Source organism: Artibeus jamaicensis, unplaced genomic scaffold (assembly GCF_021234435.1).
Source record: "Artibeus jamaicensis isolate MK-2021 breed Jamaican fruit bat unplaced genomic scaffold, CSHL_Jam_final contig_589, whole genome shotgun sequence".
Classification (NCBI taxonomy): Eukaryota; Metazoa; Chordata; class Mammalia; order Chiroptera; family Phyllostomidae; genus Artibeus; species Artibeus jamaicensis.
Window position 1 is genome coordinate 417,953 of NW_026521896.1, and position 22,271 is coordinate 440,223.

General features: G+C 41.0%; 1 protein-coding gene across 4 annotated transcripts in view; it reads right to left on the minus strand.

Moving 5' to 3' along the window:
- The window catches only part of GARRE1 (granule associated Rac and RHOG effector 1), an 88,039-nt gene that overhangs the window by 30,118 nt on the left and 35,650 nt on the right, over window positions 1-22,271 (minus strand). The window lies entirely within an intron of this gene.

Sequence of the window (22,271 nt, forward strand, 5' to 3'; positions counted from 1 at the left end):
CCAGGCAGTTTTAGTTTATGGGTTGCTACTGCATTAGTGTAATATATCCTCAGCCATCAATTTGAGGACAAGGTAACAACTAACTGAAAATGTGAAATTATATGACGTTAAAAAGCCACTATGCTTTTGAACGGTTTGCCTTTGTTCTCACCTTTGGACTTGGGTGCCTGATGCGTACAAGCCAACCAAATATCGAGGTCCAAGGTCCAAACGGGCCTTCAAACTTCTCACCCAGCCTCCTCCATTCCTGTTCTTCACTCCCCTCATCTGGACTCTGGCTTCACATCAGCCCTGCCTGTCTCTGACCTCTGACTAAACCAGAGCAACCCACAAATCCAACTGTGTCAGAGTAAAAGCCACGTGATTAAAAATCTGGAGTCAGTTTGGCTATAAGAAGACATTCCACTGTAAATGGAATCCAAAGATACAGGTTCTTTTGGTAACAGTGTTATTAACATAGTTATTAACATGGCTGCATGTCAGTCACATTTCTAGTCTTACGAAACAAAGCCGACAAACCAGTTTTCAGTTGTCCAAAGGAGTCAAAAAAACCTACTGGACAATTCCATTTGTTAGTACTATAGAAACCCTCACCTGATCCATATTAGTATTGGGTGGTTGCTAGAGTAGTCCATTAAGGTAGCAAATTCATTTAAAAAATATTATATACATATTATTTTTTTAAAGATTTTATTTATTTTATTGTTAGAGAAAGAGGGAAGAAGAGAGGGAGAGAAATATCAATGTGTGGTTGCCTCTCAAGCACCCCCTACTGGGGACCTCACCCACAACCCAGGCATGTACCCTGACTGGGAATAAAACCGGTGACCTTTCGGTTCACTAGCCAGTGCTCAATCCACTGGGCCACACCAGCCACAGCTATTTATTTATTTTTAGAGAGAGGGGAAGGGAGAGGTACCGTGATTGGTTGCCTCCTGCACACCCATAACAGAGGACCTGACCTGAAACCCAGGCCATATACAACTGACTGAGAATTGAACCAGTGACCTTTCAGTTTACAGGCTGGTCCTCAATCCACTGAACCACACCAGCCTGGGCCTTTTTTTTTTTTTAAGATTTTATTTATTTTTAGGGACTTCCGCCAAGATAGAGGTGTAGGTGGAAGCACTGTACCTTCTCACACAACCAAGTTTAAAAACAACAAAGTTTTAGCAACAAAAACACAGCCAAACCACAGAAAATTGAACTATACAGAGGTCTGACAACAACGAACCCTTCAGTCAAACGGGTAAGAGAGGCAGAGCCAGCAGCAGAGTGGGGTTGGGCAGGAAAGATTCCGCAGACCTATTGGGGCGTGCAACCCAGGCGGGCAGGCAGTGGGTGGATCCCAGGTGTGGAGTAGCAGGTGGACCGCAAGGCGGTGGACTCACTGAGGGCTGACCACGGTCACACAGTCGAGAGCAGATAAACGGGTGAAGGAGCGAGCGGTGAGACAGACCGTGCAAGCACCAGTGACAGGAAGCAGCAGAGGGGACTGCCATTGTCCCTCTCTGACCCCACCCCCACATACAGCATCACAAACCAGCCACCTGGGTAGCCTCGCCCTGGTGAACACCTAAGGCTCCGCTCCTCATCCGTAACAGGCACAAACAGATCAAAACATGGCTCAAGAACAACTCAGAGTCCCAGAGCCAATAAATCTAAACAATGAAGAAACAGCCAAACTTTCAGATGCACAGTTCAAAACACTGGTGATCAGGATGCTCACAGAACTGGTTAATTTTAGTCACAAATTAGAGGAACATATGAAGGCTAAACTAATTGAAATGAATGGAATTGCACAGGAAACCAATAGTAATGGAAAGGAAATTGGGACTCAAATCAAGGGAGTGGACCAGAAGGAAGAAAAAAATGATCAAACAGAAAAGGATGAAGAAACAAGAATTCAAAGAAACGAGGAGAGGCTTAAAAACCTCCAGGACATCTTTAAACGTTGCAACATTCGAATTATAGGGGTACCAGAAGGAGAAGAGGAACAGCCATGAGTGGAAAAATTACTTGAACAAATAATAAAAGAGAATTTCTCCAATCTGGAAAAGCAAATAGACTTTCAGGAAATCCAGGAAGCTCAGAGAGTACCAAACAAGTTGGACCCAAGAAGGAACACACCAAGGCACATCATCATTACATTAGCCAAGATTAAAATGAAGGAGAGAATTCTAGAAGCAGCAAGAGATAAGGGGACAGTCACCTACAAAGGAGTTCCCATCAGACTGTCAGCTGATTTCTCAAAAGAGACCTTACAGGCAAGAAGGGGCTGCAAAGAAGTATTCCAAGTCATGAAATCCAAAGACCTACATCCAAGATTACTCTATCCAGCAAAGCTTTCATTTAGAATGGAAGGACAGATAAAGTGCTTCTCAGATAATATCAAATTCAAGGAGTTCATCATCACCAAGCCCTTACTGTATGAAATGTTAAGGGGATTTACCTAAGAAAAAGAAGATAAAAAAGATGAACAGTGAAAGGACAGCAAACTCACAGTTACTAAGAACCAAACCTAAAACAAAAGCAAACTAAGAGGACAGCTAGATCAGGAGCAGAACCATAGAAATGAAGATCTCATGGAGGGTTAGCAACAGGGGAGTGGGAGAAGGAGAAGGGGGGAGAAGGTACAGAAAATAAGTAGCACTGACTGTAGGTAGAAAATAGATAGGGGGAGGGCAAGAATAGTATGGGAAATATAGAATCTAAAGAACTTGAGACAGGTGGTCATAAACTAAAGGGGGAGAATGGTGGGGGAGAGGGTGTGCAGGGTGGAGGGGAATGAAGGGGAAAATAGAACTGTAATGGCATAATCAATAAAAATATTTTTAAAATATTTTATTTATTTTTAGAAAGAGGGAGAGGGAAGGAGCAAGAGAGGGAGAGAAAAAACATTTTAAAAATAACAACGCATATTTATTTGCGAGCTTCTGGCACTGGCTAAAGCTTTCTCTGACCTTGCTGGTCCCCACTTGCCTGCTTGTTAACCCCAGCTACAAGGTGTTCTCTATTAACTGTTTCTTTTCCTTTAAAGGAAAGCAAGAACTTGCCACCTGAAAAGGAATCTGAGCAGAGACCCTCCAGATTATTGACATTTTCCCCTAATCTTTTTTTTCTTTTTTTTTAAACTTTTTTTTATTGATTATGCCATTACATTTGTTCTATTCCCCCCTTCGTTCCCCTCCACCCTGCATACCCCTCCCCCACCATTTCCCCCTTTAGTTCATGAACACGTGTCTCGAATTCTTTAGATTCTGTATTTCCCCTACTATTCTTACCCTCCCCCCTATCTATTTTCTATCTACTGTCTCTGCTACTTATTTTCTGTACCTTCTCCCCCCTTCTCCTTCTCCCACTCCCGTATTGCTAACCCTCCATGTGATCTTCATTTCTATGGCTCTGCTCCTGATCTAGCTGTCCTTTTAGTTTGCTTTTGTTTTAGGTGTGGTTGTTACTAACTGTGAGTTTGTTGTCCTTTCACTGTTCATGTTTCTTTAACTTCTTTTTCTTAGATAAGTCCCTTTAGCATTTCATATAATAAGGGCTTGGTGATGATGAACTCCTTGAATTTGATCTTAGAAGCACCTTATCTGTCCTTCCATTCTAAATGAAAGTTTTGCTGGATAGAGCAATCTTGGTTGTAGGTCTTTGGATTTCATGACTTGGAATACCTCTTTCCAGCCCCTTCTTCCCTGTAAGGTCTCTTTTGAGAAATCTGCTGACAGTCTCATGGGGACTCCTTTGTAGGTGACTGTCCCCTTATCTCTTGCTGCTTCTAGAATTCTCTCCTTCATTTTAATCTTGGCTAATGTAATGATGATGTGCCTTGGTGTGTTCCTTCTTGGGTCCAACTTGTTTGGTACTCTCTGAGCTTCCTGGATTTCCTGGAAGTCTATTTCCTTTGCCAAATTGGGGAAATTCTCTTTATTATTTGTTCAAATAAGTTTTCCACTGGTGGCTGTTCCTTTCCCCCTTCTGGTACCCCTATAATTCGGATGTTGGAGCGTTTAAAGATGTCCTGGAGGTTCCTAAGACTCTCCTCATTTCTTTGAATTCTTGCTTCCCGACTCTTTTCTGTTTGGCCATTATTTGCTTTCTTCTGGTCCACTCCATTGATTTGAGTCCCAGTTTCCTTTTCATTGCTATTGGTGTCCTGTGCAATTCCATTCACTTCAATAAGTTTCGCCTTCATATATTTGTCTAATTTGTGGCTATAATCAACCAGTTCTGTGAGGATCCTGATGACCAGTGTTTTAAACTGTGTGTCTGAGAGTTTTGCTATTTCTTCATCGCTTAGATCTATGGGCTCTGAGGCTTTGAGATCTTGTGACATTTTTGGTCTGTTCTGGCCCTTTAAGTGTGAGAAGCGGTGCCTTGGACTCCCAGGTCACTGGGTTGTGACGCTGTATGTGGGGGTGTGGTCAGAGCGGGGAAATGGCGGTGCCCGCCACTGCGGCTTGCCCCGGGGACCCGCCGGGGCGGTTCAACTGCCCACTCCCTCGCCTGTCCGCTCGCGCACAAATGGGCGACCACAGTCAACACACAGCACCGCTTCCCCACTGTCTCCTCCGCGGTCGCTCACTAGGTTCAACCCTGAGCCTGGATTCCGCGCCTGGATTCCGCGAGCCTGAGTCCCTCTGACCGAGTCCTCCTGTGCAACCCCTCACCAGCCGCTGGCTTCGCCCCTTACCGGTCAGGCTGAAGAATTTGTCGTTAATGGACTTCCGGAAAGTTCAATTTTCCGTGTTCTGGCTGTGTTTTCTGTTGCTAATATTTAGTTGTCTCTAAACTTGGTTGTGTGAGAAGGCACGGCACATCCACCTATGCCTCCATCTTGGCGGAAGTCCTCTATTTGTCTTCCCCTAATCTTTTACTGTTGTTTTGCTCATACCAAATTTGACAACAACAAAAACTTTCTGCAACTTTTATGTTCCATGACATTCCATTTTTTTTCACGGAATGTATTTCATATTTCACTGGCTTATATAGTAGGTTACTTACAAAAATTTACTTTATTTATTAAGTTTGCAATTTATCTAACTGGTAGGAGCACAACTGAGAGGGCCACCCACTGCCAACACTCAGTGGGCTGGGGAGGTGGTGAAGGCCAGGGAACTAAAATCTGACCCCAGTGCCCACCTTCTGGCCCAGCCCTGTTCCTTGGAGCAGCCAAAAATAAGATTCAACCATGGACTGCTCATTTCCTAGTGCACATTTCAGATGCTGCCCTTTTCTATCCCCACTGGTCAGAGTTATGCTTCCTGGAGAAAGGGAGTCAGGCAAGTTATGTGTCACCCAGTGTGACACATAACCCCTCTGAATTATCTTCCTCGGTGGAAACCACCAGGACCAAACTAAAACAAACAAACAAACCCAGGGAAATCTCACACCAAAGCATCTACCCTCTATAGTGTACAATCAAAATTACAGGCTAAACCTTCATTCAGATTTCCTGGGTTTGTACTCACACCTCCCTCAAAGCTGCCACCCCATCAATGAATGATCTGTGCCAGATGATGCAGGGTGAAGGACACAGAGAAACTGGACTTTGCAACTTTGAGACATGTGATATTAATAGAATAAATGGCAATTATTTAGTGTTGTACATAATAGCCAGATTTCATTGAACATTCAGCATGTATTTATCCTACGCTAAAGATTTCACATGGATCATCTCATATAATCCTAGGAACAACCTCACAAGTTCATTGTCATTTAACAGACAACAAGGCCAAGACATAGAAAGGTTATAAAACTTTGTCAAGAAATGTGACAGAGTGGTTAGCCAGTGTGTCTCACTGCCTTCAACAGGCTCTAAAGAATTGCGTACACCTGTGGGTTGGTTGCACTAAGACCAGGGACATGACAGAAACTCAACCTTAACTGGCTTGTGCCAGAATGAGTGTGTCCCAAAGCTCTACACAGTGCAAACACAGGAGGAGCAGAGCTGAATCCTCAGGCACACACACTCTTCCTCCTCCTCCTTCCTCAGCTTCTCAGTAGGCTCTGGAAAAGGTGGGGAACAAATGAATACGTATATGCAAAATTAGGGGCTACTGGAGGAGGAACACTCAGAGGCGAGGTGGGAAAGAAAAGGCTCTCTAAAGAGAGGACCAAGAGAAGAGTCATCCCACCCCCTTCTAAAAAAGAAAATTTATGAAAAGGGCCCTGTAGCCTGATGCACAGTGCAGAATAGGACATTTTCTGACAGTGCTAGGCAATGACAGGATGGGGTTGGGAGTGTGGTCTTATTGTTGAATGGCAGAATTATGAGAGGAGGAGGGTGCTGCTGGAAGAGTAAGGGGTGTGGAAGATGCTGCACTGTTTTAAAAGGCAGACATTACATATGTTGTCTCCACTAACCAACTACATGTTTGACCTTGGATGAATCATTTAATCTAAATTTCTTCTCTCTACATAAGGACCAATGAAAATAAGAACTCAGCACCTTCCTCTTCCTACACACGATCTATGGGATGCATGGAGTATCAATCCAAATGTTTGTGACAAAATATTTGTTGTAAACAATTCATTAAAAGCCAATCAAACCAATGGTTACCCTGGACCTCAAAAAAGCCATTTTACAGAATATCTGCTCTAAAATTTTACATGAAGTAACAGATGCATAAATAGTACCTTTTCCTGAGAGAGGACAGAGATCAACCTCCCTCTTGCCTCTATCCATTTTTTCTCCACAAATCTTCTATCTTAGCCCATGCTCCCCCTCCAGTAACAGACCCCACCCACGCAGGGATGGGCTAGTCCTTGGGGTCTTCCTGAGAAACCTGGAAGGAAATTTAAACTTGGAAGCGTGTGACCCCAGGGCAGTGGGTAGCTGTTTTCACATGGAGAAAGTTTGCCAGACTGGGAGACTCTGAGGTTGCAGAACAGATGTGGCAAGCTGGGGAACAAACGAGTGCAGTGGTCAGAGAAACATTTGAGTTTAAAATGCCAGTGGAGGTGTAGTTACAGCTCTATCAACAACTACCATTTATTGGGGGTTTAACCCGTACCAAGCACTTTATATGCAATGAAGAAACTATGGGGTGACGACAATTCACCCATTTACAGATGACAGCACTGAGACTTACAGAGAGAAACTTGATCCAATGTAAAGCAGGTAAGGAGTGGTACAGTAGAGGTCCAACACCAGGTCTGTTTTGACTCCAAAGGCTGTCTTTCTAACCACAAGGCTGCTTACTTTCTGTGACAAGATCCAAGATGCAGCTACAACAGTGGGTGGACATTAAGAGGAAAGGAACCCTGACATCCTCTGCACAATGTCAGGCCTTGGGGTGGGAATGGAGACTGAAAGGCATGGATCAGTCTTCTCTGACAGTGGGAAAGGGACTGGGGCGAGAGTAACAAGTGGGGTGGCCTGCAGAACTCCTGTGGTGTGGCATGAGTCCCAACGTTTATGATCTCCATTGTAGACAACAGCTGCTAAGACTGGCTGGAAAAAGCAATGATACACAAAGGGGAAGGCACATAGGACTTGGGTGAAAGAGCAGCTTCTACCTCCTGAGGAATGCCAAACCCAAAGCATCTGTCTAGTCCTCCAGCATATCCGTCTCATATAAAAATTATGAAGAAAGCAATTGGATTTAATCCTACCCTTAGCATTTTTGGAAAAAAAAAAAAAAACACTCACCCCAATGCATCCCTAGTTGACGAAATTTCAGGTAGCAACAGGCCATTATCAGACTTTGCATTAAAAGAAACCTTTTGGTGTGACAAATTCCTCATAAAGGCCCAATTCCTAATTATGACAATCAGTGACCTTGTAACTTGTGCCTCCATGGAACATTCTGTATTATAAACAGTAATGAAGGATCTACCAAAATGAAACCGTCTTTTTTGGGAATCCCTGATGGTGGAGGGAAAGGGTACAGATTCACTTTTCCATTCCCCTATATATGTACCACACCCAGTTACTAAGGGTGATGTGTTCATGAATATAATCAGAAAACCTTTTCTTTTTGGTAATTTTTACATTAATTAAAACAGATTTTAGTTTAAGGTCACCTTATTTTGAACCCCAAAAGTTCAACTTTACTTCCCAGACTATTTCAAAATTTGTTTTTCATTATTCCTCTCCTAGAGTTGGGGCCTGACTCAGCCCTTAATATCCGTATGTTGGAATCCTGGAGTGCCCAAGACTACCCCATCTCCCAACACATCTTGGAGATCATCACATCAGTACTTCTGCTCAATCTCACTTAACAATCTGTCTTTTTCACATGTGCCATAGTGTCAAAAATTTCCAGGGATTCTAGCATTTGTTTCTCACCAGTTTAAAAGTCTAGAGTGAATGAAATGAAGTCAATTAGAATGGGTTACTTTTATTAGAAATTCCAATGTCATTCAATCATTTCTTTCTCTTCAAACCTTAATTATACCTTAAACATTACATTTGTTTCAAAGTGTCTTCAACCTTGCTTTTTTGTTCTTATGACAATTCCAGAGTCATTACTTAATGACCTAACCAAAAACCCAAAGTGTGATACAAAGACCAAAAAGCATCTCCAGAGAGACAGAGAATGCAGTAGACCATCCTTGGCCTATGGAAAGTACCTTATGAAAATCAGATTACATTGTAAAAATGTAAAAAAGAAGCTTACAGAAACTAACATGTATAGTCTGACCTAAAATTGGACTATAGTGAGTGCTTAAATATTTAAAAATAAAAAACAACAAGCAAAACAATAACAAAAATTTCCCTGTAGTCAGTATTAACCTAGAGCATAAAGAAGCTGCCATTCTATGTTCAGAAGAACCAGGGAAGAAGAAAAGCTAACAGATGCCTAAGTGTGGCTGAGGCAACACCAAATGCTAATTACTCTGCTCCTGGACATGCTGCTTTACTGTTGTTGAAAATATCGACAGACAATTTCTGAACTCCTAGTAATGTGCCAAGCACTGGGGTGCACAAAACCTTTCACATCAGTAATACATACTCACCACAGATAAATTAGGGGGAAAATGACCAACTACATAAATAAATAAATGTAACAAACATTACTAAATAGTGTAACTACTGATTACATGTTTTCTATACAGCCTACATTTGTACCTGTAGATGGTTTTTGGAAAAATTAAATCATGTTATGGGTCCTGTTTTATGGCCTGCTTTGCAAAATAAAATAGGTCAAAAATTTATTAACACACATAGGAAGTCTTGTATTTCAGTAATATTGCTATAAATCTTAACATAACTCATAAGGATAATTACAAAATATCATCCAGGATACAAAAAAGTTAAATGCAATACAAAGTAACTAGGTGTACACTAATTATAGTAGACGAGCAAATACTGTGGGTTTATATGGGGCAGGGATAAACTTATATGTAAGTCACACTCAGACAGCATATGGACTACAACATTCTTTTTGTTGATGTGAATGTATTTATTAAAAATTGTCACTTCAACCAATAAATACTAAATTACCCCAGCTAATAAACTGAGTAAAAGGCAAAAGGAATTCTAAGTGGAAATTTGACTCCATAAACATATTCATCACTTAGGAGAGGGGCTCATGAATCTTAGGTGACATGATACTAGATGCCTTAGAGGTGTTAACTTCATTGAATAGGGATCGCCATCCCCATTTGACAAGGACACTCACAGCCACTTTTATTCATATGGTATTCCAATTGGTGATAACTGTAGCAAGTCTTGGGCTGAGGTAGAGAAGGGGGTCTCACACCTCCTCCCAGCAGCATCTGAGATAGAGGGCCTTCTTGAATCACTGCTTTCCTTAGCTTTTCTAAACAAGAAAGGTAGACTGGAGGAAATTAGCAGGGTCTCTTCTCTCTCCCATAGAGGCTACTTTCCACACAGGAAGCCTTATAAAACAAGACTCAGATTTCACTTCCTACCCAAAATCTTCCAGTGCTTTCCCATTACAATCAGAATAAAACCTGGCCCCAGTGGGTGGCTCAGCCAGTTGGAGCATCTTCCCATGTATCAAAAAGGTTGTGGGTTTGATTCCTGGTCGTGGCACATAAGGGAGGCAACAAATTGATGTTTTCTCTCCTACTTCCCCTCTCTCTAACATCAATAAACATATCCTCGGGTAAAGATTAAAAAAAACACCCAATAATCCAAACTCCTCACTGGATTGAGTACCAGCCTGCAAACCAAAGGGTCACTGGTTAAATTCCCAGTCTGGGTTGCAGGCCAGGTCCCAGTTGGGGGTGTAAAAGATGCAACCACACATTGATGTTTCTCTCCCTCTCTTTCTTTCTCCCTTCCCCTCTGTCTGAAAATAAATAAATAAAATCTTTAAAAATTTTTTTTAAAGAACAGTTCCCATCTCAAGTCTTTTTTTTTTAAAGATTTTATTTATTTATCTTTAGAGGGGAAGGGAAGGAGAGAGGGAGAGAAATATCAATGTGTGGTTGTCTCTCATGTGTCCCTTGCTGGGAACCGGCCTGAAACCCAGGCATGTGCCCTGACTGGGAATCGAACTGCCATACTCTGGTTCACAGGCCCGCGCTCAATCCACTGAGCTACACCAGCCAGGGCTTCCATCTCAAGTCTTTCGCACAAGCAAATGCCCACTACTTCAGGGTTTCTTAACTTCAGCACTACTGACATTTGGAGCCAGAGAATCCTGTTGTGCGTGTGCGTGTGTGTGTGTGTGTGTGTGGGGGAATGGTAGGTGGCGGGGCTGTCCTATGCACTGTAGGATCTCCTTAGCATCAGCCCTGGCCTCCACTTACTGGATGTCAGCAGCACTGGTTCGGAGAGCAGCCACCACAATCGTTCCAGATCATGCTGTTTTGAATAAATTTTGAAATGCTTACAATAAAAAAAAAAAAAAGCAGAGTGTAATTCCTTCCTACTCGGGTGACTTCTGGTAAAATAACTACCTGATAAGAAGAAGTGAGGTGAATGACAAAGGTGTTGTGACAACTACAACTGACGCTCTGACTCTACACGACAAGCACTTGACAGCTTCTCTCTGGCATGCCCAAAGAGCCTGCATCACTCCTCTTGTGCTTTGGAGCCATTATTAAGTAATATAAGGGTGATGTGAACACAAGCACTGTACCGTCCATCTGATAAGCAACACAGCTACTAAGTGACTAATGGGCAGGTGGCGCATAGAGCATGGATACTCTGGACAAAGGAATGATTCACATACTGGGCAGGATGGAGCAGGAAGGCATGAGATTTAATAATGCCACCCAGAATGATGTGCAATTTAAAACTTGTGATTTATTTCCAGAATTTTCCATGTAATATATTGGATCAGAAGTAACTAAAACTGCAGAAAGTGAAATCATGTATAAGGGGAAACTACTGTACATTGTTTTGTTTAGAGGTAATCCAGTGCTACAGTCAAGTTTGTACTCTGTAGTCAGACTGTCTGGGTCTACAGTCTGCATCTGCCAGGAGTCTTTTGAGAACTTGCGTAACTTCTTCCCATTTAAGTCTCCACATCGATAAAATGGCAATGCGAAGAGAATCTAACTCATAATGTTTACTACGTAATAGAATTCAGTGAGTTAGTGTGTAGAGTCTTGTAAAATATATGGTGATAGGAGGAGACAGTTTTAGGTGGTGAATACACAATGTAATATACAGATGATGTATTACAGAACTGTATACTTGAAACCTATATAATCTTATTAACCAAAGTTACCCCAATAAATTTAATAAATGTGGAAAAAAGTGTAGTCTCAGAACAGAGCATAACTATTTTTTTGCTTTTATTTGTTGTTTAAGGTATTTTCAGTTTGGTTTCTGTCACTTGTAGCCATAGTGATTTTTAAATTTACTTGTTTGTTTGTTTGTTTGTTTGAGGGGAAGGGAGGGAGAAAGAGAGGGAGAGAAATGTTGATGTGAGAGAGACATCAACTGGTTGCCTCTTCCATGTGCCTCACTGGGGACTGAACCCACAATTAGGCATGTGCCCTGACTAGGGATTGAACCACTGAACTTTTGCTTTGCAGAATGATGCCCAACCAAACAGCCACACTGGTCAGGGCAGCTCTAGTGATTTCTTAAAGCAGCTTAAATATCAGTCTCTTGTTCAAAATCCCCCTTAAAAAAAAATCCCATCTCATTCTGTATAAAACCTAAACTTTTACCAGGGCCTTCAAGGTTCTCTGCCCTAACCCTACCTACCAGGTAGGTCGGAGGTTCTGCTATGGGCCCTGAAGTCCTGTCATACTGAGCTGGGTAGAGGAACACTGAACCAATCTACAGTCAGACTTGAGGCTATCTTCCAATGCATCACAGCACTCACGATAACTAGTGTCACAGTCTATTTATTTGTCTCACCCGCCAGGTCTGGAACACTTTTGATTGTTCTCACTCATCTCTGCCAGTGTGCAGCCAGCTCATCTGTACTTTATCCATGTGGAAGCAGCTAGGTAACGAGCAAAGCAGGCCAGATGACTGGGGCCTACTCCTGGAGTTAATGGAACCTCAGGAAAAGTCCTGGAGTGACCAATGACTCACAGGGGTTCCACAATATTAGGATATTTCCATTTTGCCGACTCTGAATGTTTTAGCATTAGTTAGAGGTCAGAAATCCCAATCTCATGTAGGCATGGACACTGAAAACAAGCCCCTCTGCAGGAAAACTGCTTGGGTCTGAGGAAGCAGAAAGGTATAGGATACAACTCCTGTGATGCTGGTCCCAGAAGGATTTTGGACAAATGTCGTTTCTCAGATGCTCTGATTCCTGATTTGTAAAGATGAAAAAGGCTGCCGAAGAATCCTGTGAAATCTCACAAACTGACCAGCAACCATAACAATTTAGAATAGGCCCTGGCCGATTTGGCTCAGTGAATTGAGTGCTGGCCTGCAAACCACAGGGTCGTTGGTTCGATGCCCAGTCAGGGCACATGCCTGGGTTGCAGACCAGGTCCCCAGTTGAGAGTGTGCAAGAGGCAACTGATCAATGTATCTCTCACACATCAATATTTCTCTCTCTCTCCCTCCTTTCCTCTCTCTAAAAATGAATAAAATTTTAAACCTAATTTTCTCCTTATGTCTACTCAAATCTCTTTAGCAACTATGAAATTTTAAATCATATCCTCATAAAAGAAAGCATCATTGCCATTTTAGTCACCAGATTTAGGACCACACCATTCTTTCCTTGATTTCTACCTGTTGCTGGGGTTCTGCCTTCAGAGGTATCTTTTCTCTGTTCTCATTTTCTTCCTTGATTCACTTTTTAAAAAATTTAGATGGTTCAATAATTCAAAATGGTTAAAGGCAGCATTTAAACAGACAAATATTTCCTATTATTATTTATTACCAACTTTAACTATAATGACTCAATTAACCCAGGCATGGTTTCCCAAAGCAAACTGAAATGCAAGTATCAGACCAGTAAGATGCTAAAGACATTAACTTAAACCTCAGGCAGATTTTATAAACTGATATAATCAATACTGAACTCAAGATGGTATATGTATTGTTAATTTGCCACAGAAAATACAGAAATTCCATTAGCTTTTTAAATTTATTGGAGTGACACTGACTAATAAGGTCATATAGGTTTCAAACGTACATTACTATGACACGTGATCTGTATATTGCATTGTGTGCCCACCACCCAATGTTGAATCATCTTCTGTCACCATATATTTGGACCCCTTTACCCTCTATCACCCCTGAAACATCTTCCCTCTGGTAACCACCATACTGTTGTCTGTGCCTTCAAGTTTGTTTTTTTTTGTTTTGTTTTGTTTTTTTCAGATTTTATTTATTTATCTTTAGAGGGGAAGGGAAGGAGAGAGGGAGAGAACTATCAATGTATGGCTGTATCCCCTGCTGGGTATTGGCCTAAAACCCAGGCATGTGCCCTGACTGGGAATCAAACCGCAATCCTTTGGTTCACAGGCTTGCGCTCAATCCACTGAGCTATGCCAGCCAGGGTTTTTCAAGTTTGTTTTATATCTCATGTGAGTGAAATCATATGGTTCTATGCTAAGTGAAATAAGTCAGAGAAAGCTTTTTAAACAAAGCTTGATTCATACCTTGGCCAAGTAGCTCAGTTAGTTAGCGCATATCCCAATATGCCAAAAAAGCTTGATTCACTATTGTCTTCATTGTCCTGCTTTTCTTTTAATCACTCTACCTTACTCTGTAATATTCCCTGGGATATTGTGATATTGTGATTTATAGAAAAATAATTTGGTCTCCTTCCAAGGTTTGTGTCACAAAGCTCCCTAAAATGCTTGGAATTTTCTAATAAGAGAAATAAAGTACCTTTTGTTATTTATAGCAAAGTTTTTTCATCCAAACCAGAGTTTGTGTTGATGACTTGTTGCCAGGGGAACCAACCAAAGGACTAGTGGTTTGGAACTTTCAGACTACTCCTCTGGGGAGGACAAGGGGCAGGAAGTGCAATCAATCAGTCACAGACAATGATTTAAGCAAACACACCTATGTAATGAAGCCTAGAAAAACCTAAAGGCCCAAAGAAAGGGGTGCAGAGAACATTCAAGTTGGTGAACGTATGGAGTTGCTAGGAGGGTGGCATGCCTGGACAGGGCATGGAAGCTCCACATACCTTGCCCTATACATTTCCTCCACCTGGCTGCTCCTGAGTTATATCCTTTCATAACCTAGTAAATAAATAAAATCTGTAAAAGGGTCACGGGAACCTCTGATTCAAAGCCAGTTGATAGAAAGGACAGGTAATAACACCCTGGACTTATGACTGATGTCTTGTGGTAGTGAGCCCTTAATTTGTGGATAAACAATGTCAGAAATGACCCAGAACTGCTTAGTATTGGGGAAAATCTCCACCACACATTTGGTAATCAGAATTGCCAAAAGTGGAGTATTCTGTGAGTAGACAGAAAACAAGGAAGTTTTTCTAAACATTCCCCTTTCTATTACAAAACCACTTCACATGCACAAATCCCTCCATGAAATTAAACCACTAAGTAGATATTCCTGATACATTACTCCTATCATGGAGCCATAAGTTTCTTTCTCCCTTTTTTTTTTAATTTGGAAAATGTCCAAACATACACAAAAGCAGAGTATAACAAACCCCCATGTACCCATCGAAAAGCTTCAATAACCACCAACGCTGTGTCATATTTTATCCTTCTCCCATCTCCACTTTTCACTGAAATGTTTTGACTTCAAATCAATCAATACCTAGTACATACTCAAATTTCACAATTATCTTTAAAATGTCTTTTATTTTTGTGTGAATCTCAACACCAAAAGGCTTATTTTATTTGGTTGTTATTGTATGTCTTCTCTTTTTTAATTTTGGTGCCTTCTACCTAATTTTTTTCATGCTACTTGACTTGTACAAATCAGGTCAACTGCCTGTAAAATATGCCACATTCTGGATTTATCTGATTGCTTCCTTGTGGTGTTGTATAACTTGTTCCACTAGGCCTCACATTTCATTCTAGAGGCTTAATTAGTTTTCTTTCCCCCTGCGGGGAGAGGAGGAGGAGAAATACAAGAACATATTATGTAGGTGTTGCTATGCAGTTCTTATCAGGAGACATGATCACCTGGCTGTATCACATTCAGTGATGCTAAGGTTGACCAATGGATTTGGCTGGAAAAGGGCTGATATCTTCCTTCTGAAATTCCCCTATGACCTTTCACCAAATGTTTTTATCTTCCTCTTCTAAATAGAAGAATCTCAGTAATTATTCTGTGTGGTATACTATAGTGGTATACTATATTCTGTATATTGTATGAGGTCTGTCCAGAGAAAGTCCAACCATTGTTAATATAATGAGAACGGTTTGCAAAACATCGACGTAACCTGGCAGCCAAGGAGAGTGGACTGGAATGTGCATGTATGAACAATGACAACTTCACTGTACTGGTCAGTGGTGGTGGTAGACACCATTGAGTAAGCATGTGTCCTGTGTGGCCATCACATACAAAATGACTGAACAAGGAGAGCAATGAATCTGCAGCAAAGTTTGCATTAAGCTTGATCATTCCTCCATAGAAACTATTTGGATGATTCAAAAGGCCACAGCTATGGGCAACGAGTGATTGGCAGCTTCATCATGGCAACACACCTACATCCCCTGCAGTTTTTTGGTGAAACATCAAATCACCCAGGTGACTCAGCCCCTCTACAACCCAGAAGTGGTGCTCTGGGACTTCTGGCTTTTCCAAAACTGAAATCACCTTTGAAAGGAAAGAGATTTTAGACCATAGATGAGATTCAGGAAAATAGGATGGGGCAACTGATAGACTGGGAGACCGGTGTGAAGTCCCCAGGTGCCTACTTTGAAGGGACTGAGGTGACACTGTCCTATGCACAATGTTTCATTATTATATGAAAAGTTAAAGGGACTTATTTAAGAAAAAGATCAAAACTATAAATAAAATGGAAATAAATATGTATCTATCAACAACTGAATCTAAAAAACAACCTAAGCAAACAAGAGCAACACAGAATCATAGACACAGAGAGTGTTCTGATGGTTGCCATTTGGAAGGGAAGTGTGGAGGAATAGGTGAAGAAGTGAGAGGATTAAGAAGTACAAATAGATAGTAACACGGGGATGTAAAGTACAGCATAGGAAATGGAGCAGCCAAAGAACTCATAGGTATGACCCACAGACAGGAACAATGGTGTGGGGATTCCCTGAGGGAATGGGGGGTGTTAGGTAAAGCAGGGCAAAGGGGGGAAATGGGAACAACCAAAATAGCATAACCAATAAAATATAATTAAAAAAATAAATAAATGTCTTTTTCATGACCTTGTATACTATATACTATATTGCAGAATACACTATAATAGATTCTAAGTAGAAGAACTGATAGAGAAATCTGATAAGATCACTGAGGAGGAAGGGACTTTAGGATGAAGTTGCCCAAGGCAATGGTAAATAGCCTAGGACTAGATTTAACCTGAATGCCTCTAGAGGGCATGGAATTATGGGGAGAAAACTGGAAACAAAAGCAGCACTCTTGGGCTCACAGGCTCCAGCTCTTGGGCTTTCTTCCTTGAGGATGCCTCAATGATCCGTGCTATAGCTGACTCTGTTTTCCAAGGATGATATTCGGAATGGGAAAAAACTCCAGGAGCAGCCTAGGGTCCGGCTGGCCTAGCAGAGGGTGGCAGGGTTATTCTTCTTTGGGTGTTCAAGAGCAGGGGTCCCCAACCTCTGGGCCACAACCTGATATGGCTCCTTGGCCTATTAGGAACCAGGTAGCAAGCAAAGCTTGCCTGAACTTCACCTCCTGTTGTCTCAACCCCCCCACCCCCACACCGTCTTCCAGAAAATCAGTCCGTGGTACCAAAAAGTTTGGGGACCATTGTTCTAGAGGGAACAACCTTCCAGGCAGAAGCCTGCCATTCTTCCAAAATTGTATAGCTTTTGTATCTTATGTTGTTTTAGTTTGTAAACTAACCCTATAGAAATAAGATAATTAAAACTAACAGGGGAATTAAAACTAACAGGAGAACTCAGGTGTTAAAGAGTTGAGTCTTAATTGATAGGCTTAAGTGACTAAGGCATGTGGAAAGCTGTTATTCCAAAACTGTGAAGCTTTTGAACAGATTCCTTTCTTTTATGACCAAACCTTTGCCTCTGGAATTTTGCCTAGAGGGCGGCAATAGGCAACAGGACCCTACATGCTGTTCAGTAACAGAATCTCATCCATTAGAGCTATATGGTTATCCTGAAAAACAATCTGTACTGGAAAAGCAAGACATTTGTTTAATTTCTTATTTTTCTCCTTTTAATTAGCAATTTTCAGGATAAGAAGTTGGTTGCAGTCCTGGCTAGTGGGGCTCGAGGATTGAGTACCAGCCTGCAAGCTAAAATGTTGCCAGTTAAATTCCCAGTTAGGGCACATGCCTGGGTTGTGGGCAGGGTCCCCAGTGTGGGGGGCGTCTGAGAGGCAACCACACATTGATGTTCCTCTCCCCTGTTTCTCCTTCCCTTCCCCACTCTCTAAAAATAAATAAATAAATAAAAAATATATAATATATAATATATATATAAATAATTACAGACATACACACATATATAAAGAAGATGGTTGCATAGCATGTCTTGACTAATCAAAGTCAAAGGGTCCAGTCCCCGAGAATGGCATATGCCCTCTGGCTTCACTGGCTTCTACCCACAAGAATGGGCTGTGCAGACAATGAATCTTTGTTGTTCACAATGAAGTTCAGAGTCACCCAAATTCCAACTACTTAATTCATTATAGTTTCTTCCAAAGGCTAAAGTCTGAAAACAATTTAATAACAGAGGATTCACCTCAATAAAAGAATAAGCCAAAAGAACGAGTAGAAATTAGCAACAGCCTGAAAATTGGATTTATACAAGCTTTTTATAAGTGAGGTATAGTTTTTCACTAAAAGCAGCAATTTGGGTATTCATGTAGTTAGGAAATATTTACTCCGTAACCTGATGTGGAAGATCTACTAGACAAAATAAAAAAAAGAAATCTTACCTTTAGGCAACACCCCCCCAAACCAAACAAAACAACAACAAAAACAGTATGCAGATTTAATTTCATTAAAGTTGAAAAAAAACACATTTTGAAACAAGCTTCTAATATTTTCCATTACTGTTACTCTGTAATATTTTGGCATATATCTATCCCAAATAAATGTTAATATGGCTGAATTAAGGTCCTTAAGAGTCAGTCAGTGCTCAGAAATTATTTCAGTTTCATAGGTAATCACATAGTATACAAAAGACATCTGTCAGTGCATCAAACTGAAAGCCAAGGTTCAATTACATAAAGATTTCCTTTAAAGATTGCCTGCCCATTTATAAGGTACATTAGCTGTTCTCCCTGCCTGGAAGGATCAACATGGCTTACCCCTTCATCTCCTTTAGATCTTTACTCAAGTGTCACCTTCTTAGCAATGACTTCTAATTATTTAAGACTGCGGCTGTCTTCTATCTATACAAAGGTAGAAATGTCTATCTTGTTCATCACTATATTCTGTGCCTGGAATAGTACCTGGCACAATTAAAGTGTATAATGGATATTTATGGAATGAACACATAAATCACAAGTCCATTTCATTCTTTTATTTATACTTGCACTAAAAAAGTAATTTTACTTAAGATAAATGGCAGATATTTGTAAAAACAGGGACATTTGTGATTTTCTAGTGAATAGAAAACCAAGTTTCAGGGTTGTCTATATTTCTTCAATATGAACTACATATTTTAATTGAAAATGATCCTTAAGATAACAGGTTTCTAGGACAAATGAAATTGAGGTAGACAAAATCAAAGAGAAATAAGCCACTCAATCCAGCTAGCCTGGCATTTTACAGGAACACTGGAATTCACACAATCATAAAAACCACCGGTGGAAATGCTTCTAGACTCAAAAAGATACAGAGAGCTGGTCCCATGCAGTCTACCTCTGAAAAACATTTGGGTAGGATGTCAAAGCTTTGTACAAAGGAAAAAAAAATCAATAAAGCATCTTTTCCTAGAATTCACATTTTTGGCTGGACTGACAGTGTGAGACTCAGACAAAGGAAATCCCATGAAGTACTGAAGATCTATGTCTCGTTTTGGATAAAACTGTCCATATACTATGTAAACTACACATTTGTTATAAATCCAGTGAGGGAAAAATGTCAATTGGCTTGTCCAAAGGTTCTCAGCTACTACAAGTGTATTCATTCAGTGAAGCACTACCCTCGTCCCCACATACTCCTTTCCCCATACCCCATTCTAGATGCAGAGTGAATAGAGCAATTAACTATTGGTGGAAGAGGTTCTCTCACGCCTTTATACTGAAAAGGTTCTGAAAGTTCCTACATCAGGCAGGTAATATTCCTGCTGCTTTACAACACCAATAGAGTAGATAGATAACACAGAGGGAAAAGGAAGGTAGGTGCCTATTTCAGGAACCAGGAAAGAAGCCAGCAGAGCAAACGCTCTGGGAGTGGTAGATTTTTGCACTTAAAAGAGAGTAACTTGCTGCACACTGTTCTGATGTTGTGTACATAATATGCTCTGCACTTCAGACAAGGGCTAATACTACTTTTCAGGCCATGATGGAAGCCATAATAATAAATGATGATGATAACTAACTGAGTACAGAGTTTCACACACACCAATTGCTTCTGATCTTCACAAGAACCCTGGAAGGTGGGTGGTAATTCCATGTTATAGAGGGGCAAGCTGAGACTTAGAGATGTCAGATTTCCTAAAGGTCCACAGTCATTAAGAAGCAGTTTTATTTTAAACCCAGATCTTCGGACTCCATGCACCATATAAAGTCACAGGCACTAGTTAACTTGTGAAACACCAGAGTCACAACTCATTTCTCAAACAGTGAGACTGTGAGGGTGAACCACCCAGGGTAAGGGACAAAGTCACTGATGAGTACAGACAAGAAAGGACTCACATATACCCAGCCTTGCCCCTGAACACACAGTAGGCAACTGCAGTTCAGGATCTGTCAATCAATGAGCATATCCCAAACCTGGTTGTAAACAAGGAAGCATTAGAAGCATGCTCTGGGGCACCTTCAGGGTGGGACAATGGGTTTGGTACTTTGTCTTAGGTTTAAAATGGTCAAGCATTTGAATACTGAATTCGGGGCTTTTCTCACCCACAGTCCTGGGCTCAGCTCTTGAGTAGTGCTCATCTAGCCAGTCAAGTTCAGCAATGTTAGGCCATAGACTTTTTCCCCAAGGATGAATGTTAAAAAGCCCTCTCAGGACCTTGCTAATAAAATCCTAATAAAAACAGGAAAAAGGGACAAATGCCTAGCCAGTCCATATGAGTTGATAAATATTTTGAGAGAGAGCCTGACTGGCCCATGGCAGTACATAAATTCCAGAAACAACAAATACTACTCTGTGGAAAAAGCAAAATGCTAAGTCTGCAGGTCTACATTTGGCGATCACATTTTAGAATTAACTTAGAGGTCAGCTATTTGAAACTTAAAATATACTCATAGATTCCAAAACCCATCAACAGCACTTAGTTTCCAGTCTAGCTCTGAAACCTGTTTACCCTATTATGTACAAAAGCAAGGTAGCATTCTAGCTATCCTAATTACATTTTAATGGCGAAAGCTAAGTCAAAGTTCCAAACCACAACAATAACATAATATTCCCCTTCTCAACTCAAGTGGTCAATGCTGGCCCCAGGAAAGCAGAAGGGACAAGGAAGGTGCTATTGTGCTTCAGCTCCTCATGGTTGGTTCATCCTATAGTTGTCTTGACTTGAGAAAACAACAGCACTTTGCCTACAGGGCTGAAGGGCAAATGGCCTTACATGTTTAGCTCTGTCTCCTCCAGCAACTGGAGACACAGTCTGAAGAACACAATAATGTTCAGGTTAAAATAAAAGGCTTCTTTATTTTACAAACTACTCTTGTCTAAAATTCTAAATCAAGCTAAAAGTGCTTATGTCATTACAGGATAATAGCTGTTAACAGTATAAATCTAATATTGTTCAACAGAAAGCAAAGAGTCCTTAACTGCTTTTGCCACATTTCTACAAAGAAGTGTAGAACACTTCTTTGTAGAAGTGTTCTGAACGCACACTGTTGGCTGAACAACTTGATTCTTTATATAAAACAAATAAAAGCTCAAGCTGTATACCTGTACATGCACAAATACTTAATCCATACATGCAAAAACAATAGCCTGGAATGGCATACACCAACCAGTTAATGGTGGTTACTTCTGGGAAAAAGGATAGGAAAGTAGAGAATAGTTTTGCTTGAATTTCTTTCGAGAGGTAAATTTTTTTCTTTTTTGTTTTTCAAGTACAGTTTTCTGCCTTTCCACCCCTTCTGACCTCCCTCCCCATTTCCATCCCCCCCTTGTTGTTGTCTATATGTCCTTTATAATTGTTCCTGTAAACCCTTCACCCTTTTTCCCCTTTATCCCCTCCCCTCTCCCTTCTGACCATTGTCGGCCTATTCTCAATTTCAATGTCTTTGGCTATACTTTGCTTGCTTGTTCATTTTGTTGATTAGGTTCCTGTTAATGGTGAGATCGTATGGTATTTGTCTTTCATCCCCTGGCTTATTTCACTTAATATAATGCTCTCCAGTTCCATTCATGCTTGAGAGGTACATTTTAAAAAAAATATGTTTTGTGTGTGTGATTTAAAAATTATGTAATTTCGCCCTGAGTGGTGTGACTCAGTGGACTGTGTACCAGCCTGAGAACCAAAGATCCCTGGTTCAATTCCCAGTTGGGGCACATGCCTGGGTTGTGGGCCAAGTCCCCAGTAGGGGATGCGAGAAGCAAACACACACTGATGTTTCTTTCCTTCTGTTTCTCCCTCCCTTC